General features: G+C 43.0%; 1 long non-coding RNA gene across 2 annotated transcripts; it reads right to left on the bottom strand.

Annotated features, from left to right (window-relative positions):
- Positions 1-448: 448 nt before the first annotated feature.
- Positions 449-23905, bottom strand: LOC103098219 (uncharacterized). Of its 2 annotated transcripts, none has more exons than XR_473812.3 (3): positions 22549-23905; positions 5106-5184; positions 449-4658 (listed from the first exon to the last, which is right to left on the bottom strand). It is a non-coding gene; the product is annotated as an uncharacterized LOC103098219 (long non-coding RNA). The 2 variants fall into 2 exon arrangements; XR_473811.3 differs by lacking the exon at positions 22549-23905 and adding an exon at positions 8888-9463.
- Positions 23906-25044: the final 1139 nt, after the last annotated feature.

Raw genomic sequence — 25044 nt, 5'->3', positions numbered from 1 at the left:
ATTAACTGAAGAATTGTCACTTATGGTGCTCATTTTCCATTGGACTGTGTTGACTGTCCAAACGACCCAGGTGACAATATCTAAGCATGTTTACAAAGCATGCTTATTACTTAATGCCCCTCAGAAGCATTGGAGAGATGCAGAGAAAATTATTTCTGCTTTCCATAGTGTGTATGTAAAATTAAAAAAAAGTAAATTCATCTTGATCTCATGTTTGCAGGACATCCATTAGATTAGAAATTTTGTTGTTATCATTTTGTTTTTTTATTCTAAGTTAGAGCTGGTCTGCAGGCTCAGGTTTTAGAAGCTCCACGGGAAGCACAAAGACAGATATGTTAGAAAGATGAAGCTATGACATTTGCCAGCCCACTTGGTCTTTTTAAAATTATACATATATATATATGTGATAAAATACCAAGACCAGAGAACTGGGAGATAAATGTCTGGGCTAAGGGATTTCTTTTCCTCAAAGCCTTATCATCTACTCCAAATTCATCACAATCCATAAAGAAGCATCCATTAAGCACCTATGGTATGAAGGAATAGCCCTCTAAACCTAGAGATCAGACAGCAATGAGTGAGAGAAGAGGAAATAGAGAAAAACAGAAACCTCCAGGTGGTTGGCTTTAAAAATGAAGAAAGATATGGGATGAGAACTTTAGGGACTGCCAAACCAGCTTTTTCTTAAACCTCTGGGTATGTTTGTGAGAATCAGGGAAGGAATCACTTGGGAGGAAAGAGATAGAAGGGAAGATGGTCATAAAATATTTAACATGTCTATACCAATATTAGCAATAAACTAGGAAAGAAGTAATGCCATTTTTCATTAGTAATAGAATCACTAAAAAAACAAACAAACAAACCAACAACTTTCCTTCCATTTTGGAATCAATCCTGTGTCTTGGTTCCAAGAGAGAATAATAAAGGCTAGGCAATGGGGGTTGAATGACTTGCTCAGGGTCACCTAGCTAGGAAGTGTCTGAGGTCAAATTTGAACCCAGGACTTCCCGCCTCTCAATCCATTGAATCACACTAGCTGCCCCCTAGAGTTAGAATCTTTCATCTCAAAATGTTTCTTGTTAAAATAAGAAACCATGGAAAAGAGTGAAAGAAGAGAGAGAGAGAGAGACAGAGAAGGGCATTGTTAGAGAGATGGAGATGTAGAGAACCCTAAATTTACCCAAAGTCATACAGACAGTGATAGTCAGAATTTATACCCGACTTCTGTGAATTCAAATCCAGTGCTCTATCCACTGAACCACATTATCTCTCCCTGAATCCTCCTGATGCTTGATTTGTCATTAAAGTAACATGAGCTTCACAAAAACAAATGTGATAAAGAAAGAAGCTTCTTGTTCTTACTTCAGAGGCAGCATGAGCAGACTTGGATTCAGGAGCACCAGAGTTCCAACTCCTCCTCTGTCATTTCTTAGCTGTCAGATCTGAGCTTAGTCACCTACAAAGTGGGAGCCCTCATGCCAGGACAGTGCCTCCCTCTCTCAGTGAGTGACTCAGAGCATCAGATCCAAGGACCCATGTGTGGAAAGTATTGTGCAGACTTGAAAGTGCTTCCTCGATGTCACGTCTAATTCCCATCCCCTGTCAGCTGAGGAATGCCACTTCTCCTTACAAGGGCAAGGGGACACCACATGCCCAAGGTCACATCTAAAGTCAGCCCGAGATCAAGGAAGAGAGCCCCGAGACTCTGCCCTGGCAACAGTGAATTTTGTCACAGGGTGAGACTTGTTTTTCATATGCTGTGTTTGTTTCTCTATATTAGAGGGAATTGCTAAATATTCCCGTGTCTGGGATCTGGGTCAGAGATGCCATCTAGTCTGCTCCTTTTCACATTTTCTTTGTCCTTGGGAATCAAAGGAACATCTACCTTCTTAACAGAGTTGGTGTAATAATTGAAGGGGACAAGGGTTCTTTGGCTGGCTATGTCTTTCCCATGACACAGGTGTGGGGAAGGGAGGAGAGGCTGATGGACCACTTCCTAATTAGCTATCGCCAGTGCAGGATGTCTTGGAATGGTCAAGGGAGAGGTTGAATAATGAGATCCCCCAATCTGTTTATTAGGCTGGCTAGCACAGCCCGGTTTCCTGGTTTTCAAGAGATGACTGTGGAGACCTATATCACGTCATCAGTTTGTATTGCTGACCTACCTAATAAACCTGGTGTCACAATAATAAACATATATAATAATAACAATGTAGGTGTGATTAATACACATGATAAAATAATAACGAACACTTTTTTGCCCCCAAATCAGTCTCTCAGGATAATTTGACTTGTGACAAAGGCTTGGCCATCTCTCAGAGATGAGGCAGATTAATTTTGATTAGAAACATTTGAAATGCAATAATTGTTTCGAGCCAGTAACTATCCCACATGAGTACCCCTTCTTTTGCACGCTTTCCTAATAGCTGCTTCCTTGCTGTCCAAGGATAGAGGCCCAGGGAGCCCGCGACTTCTGTGAGGGATCATTGGAGTGGGAATGAATGCCCCTCCATGACACCAACATCTTTCGTGGAGTTGCTTGGATGGGATCTTGACAGATAATGTTTATTTAACTGGGGCAGTTTTGTGTCAGTCTTTCATTGCTTGAACACACTCCGATTAACACCATTTTAATGTGTTGAAATATCTGTCTTTTTCCTCCCTCCATTCCAATACAGTCAGCCAGAGGGAAGCATTGCCAGCCTAGTTATAATGGCCTATTAAGCATGGAGCCCAGCCTCTCTGTAAGCCATCTGGCCATTAGGGGGAGAACTTGATTTGTGAATTAGTATCATATCTCTAAAAGGATAAAAAACTCAAGCCAACTGACCTTTGCTGGCGAGGCACAATTGGCTGATTTAGGTCATCCATTAGACTTCTCTGTTTCAGTGGTCAACAGGCTTCCATTTCCAGGGAGGGCATAATTTGTACAATAACCTAAAGTTGAAATTACTCCGAAACAAACCATACTGTATTTAGAAATAAAATCCATTAAGTTGTCTGCATTAGAGGAAGGAGCTGACCAATGGAGATGAGGCCAATTTGTTATATTGGAATAGCTGAACTGGTGAAAAAAAAATTGATCTAGCATGCAGGAACTGAAAGATGGGATGAAATGCCAGTGAGGTCACTTTGTTTTCAGCATAACTCTCATTGCGCATAATTCAACCTTTTTCGACTGGCACCTTAGCCAACACCAGTTATGATCTCTGTGGGCGGTGACTTTGATCCTCCATCTTTAATTTTCTTGACCTTGAAAAACTGAAGGGATGCCATCTAATTTCTCATAAACAGAGAATCTAAGATGTTGAAAGGACCTCAGTGAGCTGGGGTAAAGTGGGGAGAAACCTATCCAACATATTTGACAAATGATCAAGTGACATTTATTGGAGGACTTCCAATATAGACATACATGCATGAAAAAGCCCATACTTTCAAACCCTGGCCCTCCCAATCCCTTTGTTGATCCCAAACTTCCATGTGACCATCTGGCTAATAATTGAAAGTCCTAACCATAAAAAGTCCAGCAAAGCATGTTGCAATTGCAGGAGTGATGGTGGACCAATCATGGTTCCTGGTGTCAAGTGAAGAAGGAACCCAGTTCATCCCTTGCTTCTGTAGACTATGTTGGCTTTAGAGTTGGAGTCCTTGGGTGATACTCCTAGCTCTGCCACTTACACAGCTGTAACATTGGGCCAGTTATTTGGAAGAGGTTGGGCTAGGTGACCTCCGAGATTCCTTTAAGCTCTGGATCTCTGTTTATGGAGTCCCTTGTTTTGTATTGGCAGTTGTCTCAGATGTGAATTATGTCTCACATTAAGACAACTAAAAGCAATCAATCAGCAAACATTTTTAAGCCCCTACCATGTATCAGGCACCGTGTTAAAAGCATGGTGCCATAGGAAGCTATCTGGTGAGGATAATAGAAGAACATGGCACTATAGGTAGATGATGGAGTAAAGGTCATGCCCCACATGGATTTCCATTGTCTGCATGTGGGGAGCCAGGGCTTGTCTTGGTCTTCTCTTGACCTTTCTGGACTTCTAGTGATCATACATAACATAAGAAGGTCATCTGAGGACTGCATCATTGGGGGAATCTTGGAATATTGGAGGAGAGCTCAGTACTTGGGGCCAAAACTAATGGAAATGCCCATAACAAACTCCACATTTAACTTCGCAGTCAAATTGTTCTTATTCTTAAGAGACATGATGAGCCCTGTGAGTCAGCACACTGGTCATCCAAGGGTAAAAGAGGAGAATGGTTTGTGTTTCCAGAATTGCAAGAGGGGCATGTGAATGTGCCAGCCTGTGAGGGCCCTTCTGCAGCATTTCCCTGGGCCTCTGTGATGGCAAAGAAGTCTTTAGTCAGTACAAAAAACTCGGAATTGTGACTATGGGCTCCGTTCTCTTTCCAGAGAAAGTGGAGCCATATCTAGATGCTCTTAATAATGCTGATTGATTGACTGATGGATTGATTGATTGACATTAATTCTTTCAACATTTCTTTAGGACTGCTGTGATGAGCCACAGTTGGGCGAGGAACTAGCATCATTTGTCAGCTGTGACATACTCTGGGAGATGCATTCTCCACCTCCAAAGGGCTCTTCACTCCTTCCCTTGAACAGAGCTACATGAACATGGTGGTTCGATATATTCCTTAGGAGAAAGTCAAAACAGTTGTTAAAAATTTGGACAGAAAAGACCAGAGTGTTGTGAACTGAGTGCTACCTTGGGAATTTCAGGAGCTGGGCTCAATTTGCACCGTGGCCACTTATTTCCTGTGTGACCTGGGACAAGGTCATTTAACCTCTATAGGCTTAGTCATTCATAGGAAATGAAAGGACTGGACTTGATGTCCTGTAAACTTCCCCCCAGTGCCAAGTCCTTGAATCTGAGTTGCTTTTACATAACTTAATTCTTTTTATTTTCCACAAATGCTTCAACTCCTCATTGGTGGATATAGTTTAGACAGTGTTATTTTGGTCTAGACATGTGACTTCCCGAGCATAGGAGATGCCTAGTGAGGAATAATCCTACTAACACACATCAGGGGCTTGTACTGTAGTCTATGAGAACATAGCCCAGGGAAGTTAAGGGACTTACCCAGGATCACCCAAGCCAGAACATCTAATTGATGAGCCTTAATCCCAGGTCTTTCCAACATCCAGGCTGGCTCTCTATCCTAAACAAAAAGATGGACAAATGGTTCCATTATTTAGAGAAAGCAAGATGGAGTATTGCGACTTTCTTTCAAACACATCTTGTGTTACCTTAGATTGAAGGGTCTATTTGTTTTGATGCTTCAAACATGGAAAGGGAAAAGCTCAAATCTAGGTTACTTTTAAATTCCAGGCCTCCCCCCACACCAATGTGGAATGGGTCAATGCAAACAATTTGTTCCAAAGGCCAAGAAGAAGCTGAAACAGGCACTGGGGAGAGCTTAGAGCTTGGTCAGACATCAATGACACCAAAGTCCTCCACCACAGTCTCAGGCCATTGCCAGTCATACTGACTTCCATCTTGCCCATGGACTTCAATGAATGGAAGAGAGGGTAAAGCTGATGGCTTACATTCAACTCACTCAAAAGTCAAGCCGTCATTCTTATGATTCCTTTTGTTCCTTTTCAAAAAAGAAGGTTCAAAACAATCCCAACAACAATGACTTGCTGACATTTAGGATCATTAGTGATAAAAGACTTACTTTTGGATGAAATAGTTTGGGATATTTGGCTGATTGATTCTTAGAAATTAGAGTAATCTGATCCCCTTGCCAAGCAGAAAGGAGCATGGAGGACATTAGAGAAGGGGCCAGTGATGACTATATTGGAGGAAGCTTGGGAAGCCTTTACAGTACCCAGCACATTGTAAGGACTTTGTAAATAACAGCCAATTAGCCAATAAGCCTTCGTCAGCCATGAGCGGGAGGAGAGATCTGGGACAATAGTTAGCAAGGATGATAGCATATGATATTTTAAGGATTAGACAGCCTTGAATATGTTTGTAGTCAGTGGAGAAGGTACCAACAGATAGGGAGAGACTGAATATAGGAACAAGCCTGGGGAGGATGAAGACAGGTAGATGGCTCAGAGGATAGAGCACTGGGCTTGGAGTCAGGAAGGCCTGAGTTGAAATCTTCCCTCAGACATTCACCAGCGTTGTGACTCTGGGCAAATCACCAAACCTCTGTTTACCTTAATCCATGGGAGAAGAAAAATTCAAACCATCCCAGTTTCTTTGCCAAGAAAACTCCATTCAGAGTCAGGAAGATTCAGACATGACTGAATCACAACAACAAGTCAGGGATGATAGTGGCCCTCATATGTTAGAGAAGATGAGATGGATGAGAAGGTCATGCAGAATGTTTGCCTCAGCAATGAAAGTGGATCCCTTCTCAAGTGAGATAAAGGGAAAAGAGAACTCAGTGGGATAAGATGCCTGGCTGATGGGACTGGAGGAGGAAGAGGAGCTTTTGGTGAAGAGCCTCCTTTTTTCTGGGTGAAATATGAATCAAAGTCCTTAGCTGGGATGCTCGTGAGAGCAGTGCCGTAGGAGAGAGTGTAAAAGATTTGGAGTAGCTGCTGTGAAGAGCGGGCTAGAAAATTACTTAGCAAGGTAGAAAAGGAAGTCTTGTTTCAATAAGGGCTCAAGAGAGGTTGTAGAACGTGTTTACAGCAGAATCTATCTATCATCGGTTTCACGATTTTCTTCGGCTCCATTCGATAGCATGATGTAGGAGTGAAGGAGGTAGATAGTGGGAATAATCTAAGGATCGAGCTTGGCAATGAATGGATAACATTCTGAGAAAGAATTGAGGGGTGGAGGGTTTGGAGATTGCAGTGAAGACAAATAACAGGGTTAGGCATTCTAGTGGCAGAAGAAAAGATGGAAGGATAAAAGATAATGATGGGAGAAAAGCTTTTATGAAGATATGAACCGAAGCAATCAGAAAGCTTCAGAGGACCCACGTGTAAACTTTAGATTCAGGGAATGGAAGCACTTCCAGGGACCTTTGCAATCACTTCAGAGAAGAAATGACCTAAAATCATACAATAGAAGAAGGGCTGGAACGTGAGTCCAGCCATGGCTTCTGACTCAATAACTGGGCTTCCACCCCATTTGAGCCAATGAGTTTCAAATCACATCACTGGATTTCAGGGTAAGAAGTCAATTTTCTAGCACTCACCATCATCACTTTTTCTAGGACAAGTAATAGAAATACAGGAAGTGGGTTAGCAGTTAATCTGAGAAAATACCATGAAAACAAGGAAGAAGAAAACTCAAGGGGGAGAGTCTCTGAGGCGTGATACTGTCTGTCTCAGTTTCTTTTCTCCTCTTGAATATGTTTGAGTCTTTGTTGCTCAGGGCTCTCCTCTCTTCTCAAGAACCCCTCTTTTATGGTTTTCATTGTGTTGAACATTAGACAAACATTGAGCTCAAGCTAATTATAGAGTGGGAAAGGGGTTGAATTTGAACCCTGGTTGTGCTTTTTTTTAGGACCTGAGTGACCTTGGGGAAAGCATTTTCCCTTTCTGAGTCTAAGTTTCTTCTGCTCATTCTCCTGACACATAGATTTATAGGCCTTAGAGGAATGACCCTGGCTCCATCTTTCCTCCACCTGCTCTAAGGAGTTAGAGAATCTGCTTGTAATGAGAACGATAAATACACCAAATGCTGCTAAGCCTCAGGGGAATTTGGAAGCATAAAACAAATGTTTTCATGTTCTGATTCCCTTTCTATAATGCACATACAAGGCAAGATTTTCCAGATCATCTCTGAAACCTCACATGCCAAAGCTGCCACTGAAAGTCTGAGATAATTATATAGGTGCTGAGGGATGGAGGTGATACAGAGCTGCCTCTATAACAGGCATGATGAAATATGGGACTTCAGATCTGGTGAGGAAGGACTTCTATTGCTACAGGGGGGATTTCTTCTCTTTACATAGGGATTCCTCAATTCACATTTGGTTAGATTTGTTCCTGTTGGATTTACAACCTCACATGTCATCTTGTTCTTTCTACGCCAGTATATTCCTCTTAAGTCCTCCTTTGTTCTATATATTTCTAACCTTAGCCACATCAGATGAAATCAGGCTTGGACTTCCTTCAATATGCCTGTGAATCCCTCAGAGGCAGAGAGAGCCCAAACTAGAGATGGGATGTCCTGGGTTCAAATTTGCCCCCAGATACTTCCTAACTCTGTGACCATGGGGAAGTCACTTAACCCCAATTGCCTAGCCCTTTACTGCTCTTCTGTGGTACAACCAAAACTAAGTATTGATTCCAAGACAGAAGTTAAGGGTTAAAAAAGAAAGATGATTGGGAATCACTGGAGAAATATTAACAGTGGTGAAGACAAAGAGGAGGATAGTGATAGATTTCCTTCTTTCCTCTTCTAGGACGATGAGAGAGATCGTCTGGGGAGAATTTGTGAGCTGTGAAAGAGAATGGCACAAGGTGGGTAGGCACTTATGGGTCACAATCTATTCCATTGGAAGGAGTGCCCATAGCTCTAAGATCCATGGAAGGAATAATGATGAGGATACGAATTAGGATGATGATGGCACTTAAGATAGCTGATATTTATGCAGCATTTTCAGATTTCTTTTGAAAAGGTTTGAACATGCAAGCTGACTGAGGGCCGGGCCTATTTACCGAATGTCTTTGTGACCCCAGGAATAAAGACAATACCTGGCATATGGTATGCACTTAAGAGTTGGCTTTTGATTCACTGAGAGCCAGAGTGTGGAGAAAGAGAACATGGACACCTTCTCACAGAAGCTATTGGAATTCAATCACAGATTCCCACAAAAATTGAGTGATACTGACTTGAGAAAAGAAAGTCCTGCTAGAACTCATTTTCAGGAAGTCCTTCTCCTGACTTACCTTAGATCCAACTGTGGACATCAATTAGGCGAGGACTTGATGTCTCTGAAATCCTGAGTCACTATAGATTCTATTTTGAAGAAACAATTTAGCACCATATATTAAGAGCTGGAAGGGACCTTAGATGCCAACTAGTCCTTTATTCTCCCTCTGAAACTTTCTCAAAGTGAAATTCTCTAAGTGATCTTGTCCAATTAAAACCCACCTATGAATAGATCAGTACTTTCTTTGGTAGTTTTGTTGACATCATTTTAAGAGAATTTTGAATTAAAGTCCACATTGTCTCTTTTTTTCCCAAAAAATTTTCCATGGTTCTATGATTTTTGTTGTCTCCTTCCCCTCTTCGTCCTCCCCCTTGAGCTGACAAGCAATTCCACTGGGTTATACATGCATTATCAGTCAATAAGTGTTTCCAAATGAGGGGATGCCCTTCAATTGGGGAATGACTGAACAAATTGTGGCATATGTTGGTGATGAAATACTATTGTGCTACTGTGAGGAATGGTGAACTGGAGGGTTTCTATACGAACTGGAAAGACCTCCAGGAATTGATGCAGAGTGAAAGGAGAAGAACCAGGGAAACTTGTACACAATTGTACACAATAACTGAAACTTTGTGGGACAATAAAATGTAACTGACTTTGCTACTAGCATCAATGTAATTACCCAGGACAATTCTGAGGGACGTATGAGAAAGAATGTATCCACATCCTGAGAAAGAACTGTGGGAGCAGAAACACAGAAGAAAAACATGTGATTCATCACATTTTATATGAATATAGGATGTGGGGTTTTAGTTTTTAAAAGATTGCTTTATTACAAAAATGAATAATGTGAAAATATTATAACCCAGTGGAATTGCTTATTGGCTCTGGGAGGGGATACGGAAAAAACCTGAATCATGTAGCCATATAAAAACACTTTAAAATAAAAATAAATAAATCCTAGGTCTATAATATTCATTTTTATAATAATCTTATAAAATCCAAACCCCAAATCCTATACTCATATAAACAAGTGATAAAAAAATGTTTTCTTTTGTGTTTCTGCTCCCACACTTCTTTCTCTAGATATGGACAGCATTGTTTTTCATAAGTCCCTCAGGATTGTCCTGGATCATTGCATTGTTAGTAGTAGCAAAGTTGATTACATTTGATTGTCTCCCACACATTGTCTTTTAAAAGTGGAAAATTTGGAATTTCCAAAGTGCCTCCTAACTGAGGGAAGGTGGAGGCAAGATCGAGGCCTAGAAGGAGCAGAAGTTCAGACCTCTAAATACCCTTCCTAATTGATCACAAACTGAATGCTCCCAGGGGACTGAAAAACAAACTTAACAACAAGAAAGAGACAAGGAACCCTCCTGCTGGAACTAATTCAAAAGGTATGCCCCCCCCCAAAGCCAGAATCTGAGAACACTCGGGTTTAAGGGGAAGACAGAAGGAAGGTCCCAGAGCTCTGAGATTCCAGCAGCAGCAGGAACTTCTGGGCAGGCAAAGGTGATGGTCTGGAGGGTGTACCTTGCGAGCAGGGCTGTGCCAAGTTCAGCGCATCCAGCACAGATGGTGGGGAAGGAGCTAGAGAGGGAGCATAGACCTGGCAGCCTGGCCAGAGCTGTGGAGATCTTCCATATTTGCTCCAGCCTTCCAGGAAGTTTTGGACTCAGAGCACACCCAGCCCAAGTAAGCTGAACTTAATCCCATCAAAAGTCTCCAGAACTCAGGGAAGCCTAGGCTCCACACCCATCCTCATTGACTGCTGGACTTTAATCCAATCAAAAGCCTCCAGAGGACAGGTAAGCTCAAACCCCAGCAAACCTCTAACAGAGACTATACCAAGAGATCTCTTGTTAAAGCTCCAAGAGGGAAAACTGACAGAAGCCCCTAAAACCAAAAAAATGAAAAGAGCAAGAGCACAGAAAAATACAGGGAGTAAAGAAGGGGTGAATTTGAACAAACAACAGAAAAAGAAGAAAGAAACTACAATAGACAGCTTCTACTCAGCAAACTGAACAGAGGGGGAGAGATCAGCAAAAGATAAATCAGAAATCCCAGCGAATTGGATACAGGCTGTAGAAGAACTCAAAACACAATTAAGAGAGGCTGAAGACAATTGGGAAAAGAACTTAAAAATTAAGATAAGTCATCTGGAAACAGAGGAACTAAAACAAGAAAATAGTGTCTTGAAAACCAAAATCAACCAGCTGGAAAATGAGGCAAAGGAGATGGAAGATGAGGCAAAGGAGATGAAAGATGAGGTAAAGAGGATGAAAGACAACCTTCAAAGAAAATCAGACCAGAAGGAAAAGGATGACCAAAAAGCCAGGGATGAAATCCAGTCTTTAAGAACCAGAATACAACAACTGGAATTAAGTGACCTCACAAGGCAGCAGGACACTATGAAACAAAACTAATAGAATGAAAAAATTGAGGAAAATATGAAGCATCTCATTTACAAAACAAAAGATTTAGAAAATTGTTTGAGAAGAGACAATTTAAAAATCATTGGTCTACCAGAAGACCATGACAAAAGAAAAAGCCTGGACATTATACTACAGGAAATTATTCAGGAAAACTGCCCTGATATCCTAGAACAAGAGGGGGAAGTGGATATTGAAAGAATCCACAGATCAACTCCTGTATTTAATCCCCAAGTGACAACACCCAGGAATGTTATAGCCAAATTCAAAAACTATCAGACCAAAGAAAAGATATTACAAGCTGCCAAGAAGAAGCCATTCAGATACCATAGAAACATAGTGAGCATAATGCAGGATCTGGCAGCATCCACACTGAAGGACCGAAAGGCATGGAGTATTTTATTCTGGAAAGCAAGGGAACTAGGTCTAAAACCAAGAATCAAATACCAAGCAAAAGTGACTATATTTTTACAGGGGAAAGTATGGTCATTCAACACAATAGAAGAATTCCAAGCATTCGTAAAGAAAAGACCAGACCTGAACAGAAAATTTAATGCCCAAGCACAGAACTCAAGAGAATCATTAAAAGGAAATTTAAAAATAGGGGGAAAAGAAAAATAAAACAAAAAAACAACAAAAAAATTTTTAAGAGATTCAGTAAGTTAAAATGTTATGTATCCCTATAAGAAAAGAGGTCACTGGTAACTCTTAAAAACTGTTGCTATCACCTGGGCAGCTAGAAGAATTACACTTAGAGGGAACAGTGACAAACTGTATAGGATGAAAGGACAAGACATAAATAGATATATAGATATATGCATCTATAAATGCATATATATGTGTGTGTATACAATCAGAGCTAAAAAAAGAGGCTAATACTAAAAGAAATGGGAAAAGAAACAAATGGGGGTAAATTTATATGTCACAAAGAAGCTCATGGTGGGAGGTGGGAGAACATCAATACACTGGAAGGGTAAAGAGGTTGGAGATAGGAAATATTCAACTCTTACATGCTTTGAAACTGATCCAAAGAGGGAAGAACAATCCAATCCATTGGGGGCAGAGAATAGATTTGTGCCCTATAGGAGAGTAGAAGGGTAAAAAACAGACTGGTGGGGAGGGAAGCAGTACAAGGGAGGGAGAAGGTGGGGAGTAATTTTTAAAAAGCCTACAGGGGAAAATAAGGGGGGGATAAGAAGGGAGTGGGGGTAGAAAGGGAAGTAAAATAAGGGTGGGAACTAGGGGGACTGATTAAAAACAAACACTGGTGTAGAAGGAAATAGTGAAAGAAGAAAAGGTAGGACCAGGAGTAGAAATCAAAATGCTGGGAAATACACAGCTAATAGTCATAACTCTGAATGTGAATGGAATGAACTCACCCATTAAACCCAAATGAATAGCAGAGTGGATTAGAATCCAAAACCCTACCATATGCTTTCTGCAAGAAACACACATGAGGAAGGTAGATACGCATAGGGTGAAAGTAAGAGGATGGAGCCAAATCTATTGGGCATCAGCTGATAAAAAGAAGGCAGGAGTTGAAATCATGATATCTGAAAAAGCCAAAGTAAAAATAAATCTAGTTAAAAGAGATAGGGAAGGTAATTACATCCCGATAAAAGGCAGTATAGACAATGAGGAAATATCTGTACTCAATATGTAAGCACCAAATGGCATAGCATCCAAATTTCTAAAGGAGAAACTAGAGGAGCTCAAGGATGAAATAGATAGAAAAAACTATACTAGTGGGAGATCTGAACCTTCCTCTATCTGAACTAGATAAATCAAACCAAAAAATAAATAAGAAAGAGGTAAGAGAAGCAAATGAAATCTTAGAAAAATTAGAGTTAGTAGACATGTGGAGAAAAATAAATAGGGAAAAAAGAAATACACCTTCTTTTCAGCAGCACATGGTACATTCACAAAAATTGACCATGTATTAGGGCACCAAAACATTGCAAACAAGTGAAAAAGGGCAGAAATAATAAATGCAACCTTCTCAGACCATAATGCAATGAAAATAATAATTAGTAAGGGTACATGGATAGATAAATCAAAAATTAATTGGAAATTAACCATTATGATTCTCCAAAACCGGTTACTTAAAGAACAAATTGTAGAAACAATAACTTCATTGAAGAAAATGACCATGGTGAGCCATCCTTTCAAAACCTATGGGATGTAGCCAAAGAAGTATTCAGAGGGAAATTTATATCCTTGAGTTCATACATAAACAAATTAAGAAGGGCAGAGGTCAATGAATTGGGCATGCAAATTTAAAAAAACTAGAAAGTGAATAAATTAAAAAATCCTCAGATGAAGACTAAATTAGAGATCCAAAAAAGTCAAAGGAGAAATCAATAAAATTGATAGTCAAAGAACTATTGATTTAATAAATAAGACTAGAGGCTGGTACTTTGAAAAAACAAACAAAATAGACAAAGTACTAGTCAGTCTAATTTAAAAAAGGAAAGAAAAAACCAAATTGACAGTATCCAAGATGAAAAGGGAGACCTCACCTCTAATGAAGAGGAAATTAAGGCAATCATTAAAAACTACTGTGCCCAATTATATGGCAACCAATATGGCAATCTAGGTGATATGGATGAATACTTACAAAAATATAAATTGCCTAGTCCAAAAGAAGAAGAAATAAACTACCTAAACAACCACATACCAGAAAAAGAAATTGAACAAGCTATCAAAGAACTCACTAAGAAAAAATCTCCAGGTCCAGATGTATTCACAAATTAATTCTATCAAAATTCAAAGAACAACTAATCCCAACATTATACAAACCATTTAACAGAATGAGCAAAGGAATTCTACCAAATTCATTTTACGACACAAACATGGTACTGATCCCAAAGCCAGGCAGGTTAAAAACAGAGAAAGAAAACTATAGGCCAATCTCCCTAATGAATATAGATGCAAAAATCTTAAATAGGATACTAGCAAAAAGACTCCAGCAAGTCATCACAAGGGTTATCCACTATGATCAGGTAGGATTCATACCAGAAATGCAGGGCTGGTTCAATATTAGGAAAACCATCCACATAATTGACCATATTAACAAACAAACTGACAAAAATCACATGATTGTCTCAATAGATGCAGAAAAAGCCTTTGACAAAATACAACACTAATTCCTATTGAAAACACTAGAAAGTATAGGATTCCTAAGTATAAAAGTATAGATTCCTAAAAATAATAAACAGTATATATCTAAAACCATCAGCAAACATCATCTGCAATGGGGATAAACTCGAAGCCTTCCCAATAACATCAGGAGTAAAACAAGGATGTCCATTATGATGTTTATTATTTAATATTGTACTAGAAACACTAGCAGTAGCAATTAGAGAAGACAAAGAAATTGAAGATATTAAAATAGGCAATGAGGAGACCAAGCTATCACTCTTTGTGGATGATACGATGGTCTACTTAAAGAATCCTAGAGAATCAACCAAAAAGCTAGTTGAAATAATCAACAACTTTAGCAAAGTTGCAGGATACAAAATAAACCCGCATAAGTCATCAGCATTTCTATATATCTCCAACTCATTTAAGCAGCAAGAAATAGAAAGAGAAATTCCATTTAAAGTCACCCAAGACAATATAAAATACTTAGGAATCTATCTGCCAAGACAAGCAAAGGAACTATATGAACACAACTACAAAACACTCTCCACACAATTAAAACTACATCTAAACAATTGGAAAAAACATTTATTACTCATGGGTAGGACGAGCTAACATAATAAAAATGACAATCCTACCCAAACTAATTTACTTATTTAGTGCCATACCCATTGAACTTCCAAAAAACTTTTTTACTGAATTAGAGAAAACCATAACAAAGTTCATTTGGAAGAACAAAGGATCAAGGATATCCAGGGAAATAATGAAAAAAAAATACAAAGGAAGGTGACCTTGCAGTCTCAGATATCAAACTATACTATAAAGTAGTGGTCATCAAAACAATTTGGTACTGGCTAAGAGACAGAAAGGAGGATCAGTGGAATAGACTTGGGTTAAATGACCTCAGCAAGACAGTCTATGACAAACCCAAAGGCCCCAGCTTTTGGGACAAAAATCCACTATTTGATAAAAACTGCTGGGAAAATTGGAAGACAGTGTGGGAAAGATTAGGTTTGGATCAACACCTCACACCCTACAGCAAGATAAACTCAGAATGGGTGAATGACTTGAATATAAAGAAGGAAACTATAAGTAAATTAGGTGAACACAGAATAGTATACATGTCAGACTTTTGGGAAGGGAAAGATTTCAAAACCAAACAAGACTTAGAAAGAGTCACAAAATGTAAAATAAATAATTTTGACTACATCAAATTAAAAACTTTTTGTATAAACAAAACCAATGTAACTAAAATCAGAAGGGAAGCAGCAAATTGGGAAAAAATCTTCATAGAAACCTCTGACAAAGGTTTAATTATTCAAATTTATAAAGAGTTAAACCAATTGTACAAAAAATTAAGCCATTCTCCAATTGAAAAATGGACAAGGGACATGAATAGGCAGTTTTCAGTTAAAGAATCAAAACTATTAATAAGCACATGAAAAAGTGCTCCACATCTCTTATAATCAGAGAGATGCAAATCAAAACAACTCTGAGGTATCACCTCACACCTAGCAGATTGGCCAATATGACACCAAAGGAAAGTAATGAATGCTGGAGGGGATGTGGCAAAGTTGGGACATTAATTCATTGCTGGTGGAGTTGTGAACTGATCCAACCATTCTGGAGGACAATTTGGAACTATGCCCAAAGGGCGACAAAAGAATGTCTACCATTTGATCGAGCCATAGCACTGCTGGGTTTGTACCCCAAAGAGATAATAAGGGAAAAGTCCTGTACAGGAATATTCATAGCTGCGCTCTTTGTGGTGGCCAAAAATTGGAAAATGAGGGGATGCCTTTCAATTGGGGAATGGCTGAACACATTGTGGTATATGTTGGTGTTGGAATACTATTGTGCTAAAAAGAATAATAAAGTGGAGGAATTCCATGGAGACTGGAACAACCTCCAGGAAGTGATGCAGAGCGAAAGGAGCAGAACCAGGAAAACATTAAACACAGAGACTGATTCACTGTGGTACAAGAGAACATAATGGACTTCTCCATTAGTGTCAATGCAGTGATCCTGAACAATCTGCAGGGATCTAGGAGAAATAGAAACTATCCTCAAGCAGAGGACAAACTGTGGGAGTAAAAACACCGAGGAAAAGCAACTGTTTGACTAAAGGGGAGGGGATATGATTGAGGAGAGACGCTAAATGAGCACCCTAATACAAAAACCAATAACATGGAAATGAGTTCGAATTGAGAAAAAAAAAAGAAACAAAACAAAGTGTCTCCTAGTCTGACTTCTTGGAATATTTTCTTGACCTAGTAGTGCCTAGGGCTATTTAAAATTTGTATATTGTTTTCAGTTCCAAATTCTCTCCCTGCTTCTATTTTCTTCCACAACCATTGAGAAAGCAATAAATAAAACATCCATTATATATTGTTATAGGCATAGTTGTTATAGTTATATAAAACATATTTCCATATTAGCCGCATTAAGAAAAATAAATAAGGGAAAAATATACTTCAGTCCTCTCACTGGGTGGGGGACAGCATTGTTTATAACGAGTCCTTTGGAATTGTCTTGGATCATTGCACTGGCCAAAGAAGCCAAGTTTTCAAGAGCTGGTTATCATTACGATGTTCTTGTTGTCACTTCATACAAAAATCTCAATGTTCTGCTCATTTCACTCTTCATCAGTTCATACATGTCTTCCCAGATTTTCTGATGCCGTCATCATTTCTCACAGCACAATAAAATCCCATCATAATCACATACCATCCACTTGGGATCCAGTCCAACTTTGACCGATTGTGAGTCTCAGGCTGCATGAGAAACATGAGACCAAACATTCTAATCTGTTGTTGCTGCCTTATTCTTGAGATAATAATCTCTCAGCCTCATGCCTAGCACATAGCAAGCACTGACTAACTCTTCCCCACTCCCTCGATCAGCTCACCATCCACCATGTCTTTGGGCTATCCCGAGGCCACAGAAGTCAGAGATTCTTGTCACCACATCATTGAAGTTACATGTCATGGGAAATCAGGTTAGTAGGAGCTCTGAATTAAAATTCAAGAGACCCAAGCTCCACTCTTGGTATCCTGTTGGTGACAGCAATGTTGCTTTACTTCTCTGTTCCTTCGTTTCTTCAGCTAGATGATGGGGGAGAGATAGATGGCCAACCCTCTCCAGGCAGTACGACTCTAAAGAAATAACATATCTCAAATGCTTTGTAAACTTTTAACATGTATTATTAGTAGTAGTATTATTGAATGTCTGGGGAGGTTTTTCTTGGTCCAGAGGAGGACCTGACTTCAACCAATTTCAAATCTGTCACCAGTCCCTAGAGTTGGGCTAGTCCTCCTAACTAGTTATTCATTTTTTTATTTCTCTAACCCCTGGGCTTTAAGAACAAGCCAATTCTCCCCGGCTATTTGAATGTGACTTCCTCAATGGTTTTGTCTAGTGCAAATATCTCCAGAGGACTCCAAACAATACTGTTGACTACTAATTAAGTATAAACTTGACAGGAGGCCTACAGTGGAGCACTCCAGGCTTCTGGGTTTGGTCTTGTACTGTTTTAACAGACTTCATCAATGAAGTGACATATTTGGATGACCCAAGCTGGAAGGGACATGCTCGATCACATTCAAGATCCCCAAACCTTTGGGTTGTTGAGATGGCTGGACTTCATCTAATTCAACAAGGAGAAGAAATAGAGTCTTAAACTTAGGAGCTCACCCTGCTCCCCTTCTATTCCATTGATAATATTTCTTTCCCTGTGTGTAGCTATTTATATTGTCTCCTCCATCAGGATGTAGGCTCCCTGAGGACATTCACCTTTCTTTCTATCGCTAGCATACCTAGCACAGTGCCTGGAGCATACGTTCATAATAGTGCTTGTTGGTTCATTGATTTGGTATTGTTGAATTCAAAGAATCTGATTCACAAGTAGAAGTTGAGAGAGAGACTGCATTCTCATTGAAGAGATCTGGGGGTCTTAGTGTACCACATGCTCAGTCTGAGGCCACCAATGTAGGAGCCACAAAAAGAATTCCATTTTAATCTGTATTAGGAAGGGCACAATGTCCCAAAAGAGAGAGTTCAATAATTCTTGTGCCATCTGCCCTGGGTAATCCACTTTGCGGGGTTTCATATTAATTTCTCAGCTTCACGTTATAGAAGGGAGATTTATAAACTGGAGAGCACCCAAGGGAGGGTAATTGGGATGACTGGATCTATAGTAATTAGTCTAGAGAAGAGAAAGTTTATTAGAGTGGGTCATGTGAATTATCTTCAAGTATTTCAAGGTCTGGTGCTTGGGAGGGTGATTCAACTTATTCTGCTCTTCCCAAGAGGGCAGCACCAGGGGCTCGACCAAGGGCAGGGTGGGGGTCCATCAGGAAAGAGGTCAGTTTAGGCTTGTTGTCAGAAGACCTTCCTGAATAATCAGAGCTTTCCCAAGAGAGAAGGGGCTGCCTCAACATAAAATGGTTTCTGCTCACTGGCTGTCTTCAAGAAAAAGCCCAGCAAACTAGCTGTCACTCATGCAAAGAGGATTCTTGTTTAGGTCCAGGTCTACCATCTTTTCTAGTGGATAAAGCTCTAGACTTATAGTCAAGAAAATCTGAATTAAAATCTTGCCTTTGACTCTCACCTTGGGCAAGTTACTTAACGGATGCTTCACGTTTCTTATCTGCACGAGGGAGATAATGGGAGAATCTGCTTTTCAGAGTTGCCAAGAGGATTCTCATTCTCTTCCTCATATGTCCAGCTCCGGCATATTGAGGTCTCATAGCTGACTGTTTCTTGCATTCTAGCCCATGGCTGTTAAAGAAAGGAATTTGGATTGGACGCCGCCACAGAAGCAGCCACAAGGATGACAAGTGATTTGGACCCAGAACCCCATCAATTTCTCATGCCTGGCCTCAAGCAGATCTTAGTGCTCTTTTCTAGGAAGCCACACCTGGCAGGTCCACACTGCAAGTCTGGTTTAGAGTCCCCCAGGAGTCGCTCGATGAGTCACTGGGGCTCAAGCCGACAGGTTCAACCGCACACAGGCTATTTGTGGCTCCTGCTTGGCACGCCTTCAGCTGGCTTGAAGATAACACCCACGTTCTCATACTGCATGACAGGTCAAAAGGTTCCACTCAGTTCCACCCACTGCAGTGAGTGATCCGCATTCCTTACCCCCGAGTAGAAGGAAAAACAGCATCTGTGCGTTCTTAGCTTCTCTCCTCGAGCCAGCCTGGAAGAGGGATCCCTTCCTCTCCCCAAACCCAGCCATAGCTGCCAAGGCCCCCAGGAGCATCTCCTTTGTTGGGAAGGTGCCTTATATGTGGTGAGAGGAGAGCTCACGGGAAGAAGGGGGGGTTGACCTGGCTTCGGGGTCCTCCTCCTGTGCCTTTTTTGTTCCCCTTCCTCTGTGTCCTCACAACTTAGCCCAGTGCTTAGAAGATCATGACTATCTTAATGCATTCTTGTTGAGGGACTGTTGTGGCATCTTCCGAATAGGTGCTGCCCCTTTTACCTGTCATTTACTGACAGTGCGTGGCATAAGAAATGCTAGAGCAGAGGAGTCGTACCAACCTCCGCTTCATTAGGATGGAGCTCGACTGAGGCAATAGGCTATGGAAGGCTTCCTTGTGGAAACTCCAGGAAAAACTCTGTATCATCTGTGGATAATAGATACAAAAGGAAGGGAGGAAGGAAGAAAAAAAAGAAGGGAATCCATTTCTCATGCCCAGAAAGAGAGAGGAAGAAGGGAAGAAGGAAGGGAAGAAAGGAGGGAAAAAAGCTGTTAAGAGCTCACGATGTGTCAGGCTCTGTGCTAAGGGTTGGGTCTATAAATGCAAAAAGACAAGAATCCCTGCTCTCTGAGAACTTCCATTCGAATAGGGAAGACAACACATAACTGCAATTCTTCTAATCTGTCCAGAGCTCCAGCCTCCCATGAACGCTGCTGGGAATTTCACATTGGAGGTCTCCTAGGCATCTTGAATTCAACTGATCATTCCCCCCAAAGCCATTCTTCTTCCAAATCTCCCCGGCACTGCCAAAGACACCCCCATCCTTCCAATTCTCAGCCTCGAGCCCTTCTTGAATCCTCCTTCTTTTATCCCACATCCATGACCAAATCTGGCCATTTCTTTTTCCACAGAATCCCTTGGATGTCCTCTCTCCACTCACACAGCGGACTCCCTAGTTCAGGCCCTTATTGCTTCGGACATCGACTATTGCACTAGCTTTTTACCACTCTCCCTGTCTCATGTCTTTCCCTTCTCCATCAACCTTCAGTCAACTGCCAACATGAGTTTCCAAAATATGGCTCTGACCACTTAATTCCCGACTCCATTGGCTCCTGAGTGCCTGTATACAAACCACTCTGTCGGACAGACCTTCCCAGCTGGGCATTTCCCTGACACTCCAGGGCTCTCACCCGTTACTCTCCTCCACGCTTGCTGTGGTCCATCCCTGGTAGCTGACTTCTCTTCCCTTGAGATGGAGCTCCATCTTGCCCTTCCACGGCTGCCCACATACCTGGAATGCCCTGCTTTGTGGCTGTGGCTCCTAGAATCTCGGACCTCATTCAAGGCTCCACTCAAGTTAGCCACCCCTGGAGGAGGTCTTTTCTGGTCCCACCCTGAGTTCCTAGGGCCGTTCTCCCCTTAGGTGATAGTTGTTGTGTAGTCGATTAGTCCCATCGGAATTCTTCCAGGCCTCATTTGGGGTTTTCTTGGCAAAGATACTGGAATGGTTTGCCATTTCCTTCTCCAGTTCATTTTAAAGAGGAGACGGAGGCAAGCAAGGTGAAGTAACGTGCCCAGAGTCATAGAGCTAGTAAGAATCTGAGGCTAGATTTGAAACCAGGTCTCCCTGACTCCAGGGCCCCCCATTTACTCTATCAGTCGCTCGTGCCCCCCACCCCACCCAGATGGCCCTCCTCTAGCTGCTCTGTGCCCTGCATCTACCTGGCTATTTAGCACTTGGCTCCCCTGTTAGACTGGGAGCTTCCTGTGGGCAGCATCTGTGGTTTTGCTTCCCCTTTCCTCGGTGTCGAACATGCAGTCAGCACTCAATAAATGCTGGTTGGTTGGTTCATTTCCCTTCCACAATAAGCATGTAAGGAATGGTTATTTCACCGGGTTGGACTGAAAGGAGTGGAAGTGAACCAAGATCTGTGGAGCTAGTTCAAAGCACCATTAGGACCCCATTCCAATTTCTGTGTTCCCGAGGAGACTGGCTTTTCGGAGGAAAGCTTCCTCTGCTCATTCTTCCTAGTCTTCCTCTGCTCACCTACGTCTGCATTAGCTCCTCCTGCATTAGCTTTCCTTTTTGGTGGCTGGGTGACTCAGTGGTTAGCCAGACGGCCTTCTTGCAACCATTTTATGGCTTTATCCATAAAGAATCAACAAGTCCCTTTTGTAGCCCAGTCAAATGAGAAATCCTGTTGGCTTTGGGAGTCGTGGAGTTGAATTTGAATCTTGGCCATTGGATACCTGAGCACTGCATGTCCGTGGCTCCGTTTCTTCATGGATGAAAGGCAGAGGTTGGACTGGATGCCCCTGAAGCCTCTTGCCACATGTTGCCCTCTTCCCACGCAAAGGGAGAGGTGCAGAATGGCAGTGATGCCCTAGATTCTAGAAGAGGATGGGAGCTCAGGACACCTGGCTTCCCAGGACCCCGTGCTCCGAAAGGCTGCTCCTTCACACTAGAAAGCATCGAGGATTAGAACTGTGAAAATGAAACATGCCATCATGTTGGGCTCCATATGTCATGTCAAGAACAAGAATTACAGGAAAACACATCTATTTACACTTGTCCAAATGTAGGAGACATCCTCTAATTCGTCTTTCCTTCAAAGCTGAGTCCATTTGGCACGTTAGCCCTCAGGATGTTCGGCTGCATCCTCACAAGGTGCGAGGGAGCTCAGGAGACGGACAGAAGAGCAGTGATGCTCTCCCTCCACTTCCTGAGAACCCCATGTTGGCGTCCCCTCCATCAAAGGCCCTGGCCAAGGGCATCCCTCCCTGTTCTGGTTGCTCCTGAACAGCTTCCACCAGTCTGCCTCTGCGTAGGAACAACCAAACAAAAGGCATTTCCAGAGGAGATTGGAGCTCCCACAGAGGCGCACCCATGGGTCCAAGCTCACCTCAGGACATGCTGCTTCTCTTCTAACAATGGTGGCTCCTTGAGGGCAAAGGCTGCCTGTTTATGGAGCCCCCCAGCATGCAGGGGGGTGGACAAGAAACGCTCCTCCATGACGGATCCACTGGAACATGGCAGCTTGTCTGGAGGCCACTCAGGTAAAGGCTCTTAATTCCCCCTCAAGGGGGCAGGATCTGATGTTGGAAAATGTGCTCCCTGTCCATGGAAGAATGGGGCTCATTTCTCTCTCCGTCCCTCTCTCTTCTCCCCTTCCCTGGCTGAGCTGAAGCCCTGCTGGGAAGTCAAAGCCTCAGAGGTTTCTTTCTTTTTATTACTTTTGAACCTCACCTTCTCTTTAAGAAGTAACACGAAGTACCGGTACCGAGGCGGAAGAGCCACAAGGGCTGGGCAAGGAGGGGCAAGGGACGTGCCTGAAATCACACAGAGAGGAAAATGTGACGTCAGATTGGAACTCAGGACCTCCCGTCTCCAGCCACTGATCCACCTGGCTGCCCCTCCTAGAAGAGCTTTCAAGAGGTTTTCCCATCCGAGAATCAGCTCTTTCTTCTGATCTGTGCTTCAGCCGCCCGTTTCCTTGTCTTACTTACCCTGCGGTGTTCCTATGGCGGAGGGACACCCCTAAACTGAGGGACCAAAGGGAAGACCAATGAGCAAAGTGGCGAGTCAGCTGACCCTTTCGTAGGCGCTGGTCTGATGGGGCTTCAGAGGCACTTCCTGTCAGCCAGTGCCAGTAGCTGGACTCCAGGAGGCCGGGGGCTCCTCACCATTCCAGGGGCTGCCATTTGCCTTTCCGCCAGATCTCCGTGACAGCGGCAGTGCAGGGCCTCTCCATAGGCTCCTCCCCCTCCCGGGCTAGGCTCAGGCAGTGGCTTTCCGTATCCTCCTTTCTATCGAGTGTCTGCTCCGCTGTGGGCTGGCGTGATGGACTGGCCTGACATCGCCGCCCCCAAATCTCGCCGCTCTCTGTAGAAGCTCGTTTCGGTTTCCAGAGGCCTGGGGGCCACCTCCCCTGCAGGAGGCACAGAGAGCCGGCCGAGGCTCCGACTCCAAGTGGCTCCGACACCGGGGAAGGGGAGCAGGTGTTCCTCTGGGTCAAGCTTCCGCCTTTGCCCGGGGTTTTGTCTCCACGGGCCAGACTGCCGCCAGGCTGAAGAGCAGATGGGGGTAATGGCCTCTCTGGAGAGATTCAGAGCTAGGAGGGACGGTCAGGCAGCAAAGCGCCCATTTTCTGGACGAGGAGACAGAGGCCCGGGCAGGCCGAGGATGGGCGCCCGTCACTACCGCTGTCAGCCGCTGCTCCCCAGAGCCGGGATGGGGACTGAGGCCCTCCGACTGTGGGAGGGGGGATCCTCCTCTTCTTCCTCCTCCTCCCAGTACTGCTACTGCTACTGCTACTACTACTATCCCCACTACTACTACCACCACCATTACCCCAACTGCTACCACAACTAGCCCTACTCATCATTCCTCTGTTCACTTTGGGTGCCTGAGGCTTAGGGCTTTAGGGGGAGAAGGGACAGGGACCTCTCCAGCCGATTCCTTCTTTTCCTAGATGAGGGAGGGTGCCTAGAGAAGGCAGGGAGCCAGCAGCAGGGCCGGGGTCTGGCTGGAGGCTAATGGCTAATGATGTCTGGGGAGGGCAGCCCTGATGCATTTCTGGAAGGAGCAGCTTCGCTGAGGATGATGGGTGGCTCACGCATGGCAGAAAGGAGCTCGAGGAGCCTGATAAGGGAGCGTTCAGGGCTGGCATGTGCTTTGCCATTCTGAGTCTGAAGGAAGGGGAGTCCCAAGCCTGATGGAATGGCTCCAATAACAGGCCAGGCTGGCCCGAAGGGGCCAGAGTCAGAGGCCCTCCCAGCTGGGGTGGCTCCAGTTTATCGGAGGATCTTCTCCTGGACTCTGCTTTCCCCTGCTGTCCCTCTTGTCTCTAAGCTCTTCCTTATCCTCCCTCTCCCTGCCCATGGCCAGAGCTGATGTCTTCGACCCCATCTGGCTCTTTCAGGGCTCCTGGAGGCCGGGGCCTTTCTCCTTCCTCCATAACAGACAAGATGCGGTGTGGACTCTTAGCCCAGCAGCTGCCCCGGGATGCCTGTGCAGGGCAGAGAGTGGACACGACACACTCTTTCTCTCTATCATGAAAGGGATTTTGACCAAGAAAACAAAAAACAAAGTCTCTTCCTCCCCCCTTCTCTCACACCTGGTCTGACCCCTCAAAGGGCTGACCCGGGATCTATTCACTTAACTGGTGCAAAAGAGCCAGAAACACCATTAATGATGTCTTTGGAGGATTTATTCTGTTCATCCATTTTCAGCCTTAAAGTACTAAGAAAGAGAAAGGAAGAGCCGGGCTCACAGGGCTCACTGGGCTCACAGCTAAATGTACTCAAGAGCTGGAGCAGACCAGGTACCCAGAGGCCACTGATCAGGGGATTTGGGAAACAATGAGATCAATTTCCACCAATCTGAAATTCTGGAAGGT

This window comes from Monodelphis domestica, chromosome 5, assembly GCF_027887165.1.
Source record: "Monodelphis domestica isolate mMonDom1 chromosome 5, mMonDom1.pri, whole genome shotgun sequence".
Taxonomy (NCBI): Eukaryota; Metazoa; Chordata; class Mammalia; order Didelphimorphia; family Didelphidae; genus Monodelphis; species Monodelphis domestica.
The sequence above is the reverse complement of the archived record's forward strand: the minus strand, read 5'-3'. Positions and strand labels throughout refer to the sequence as shown.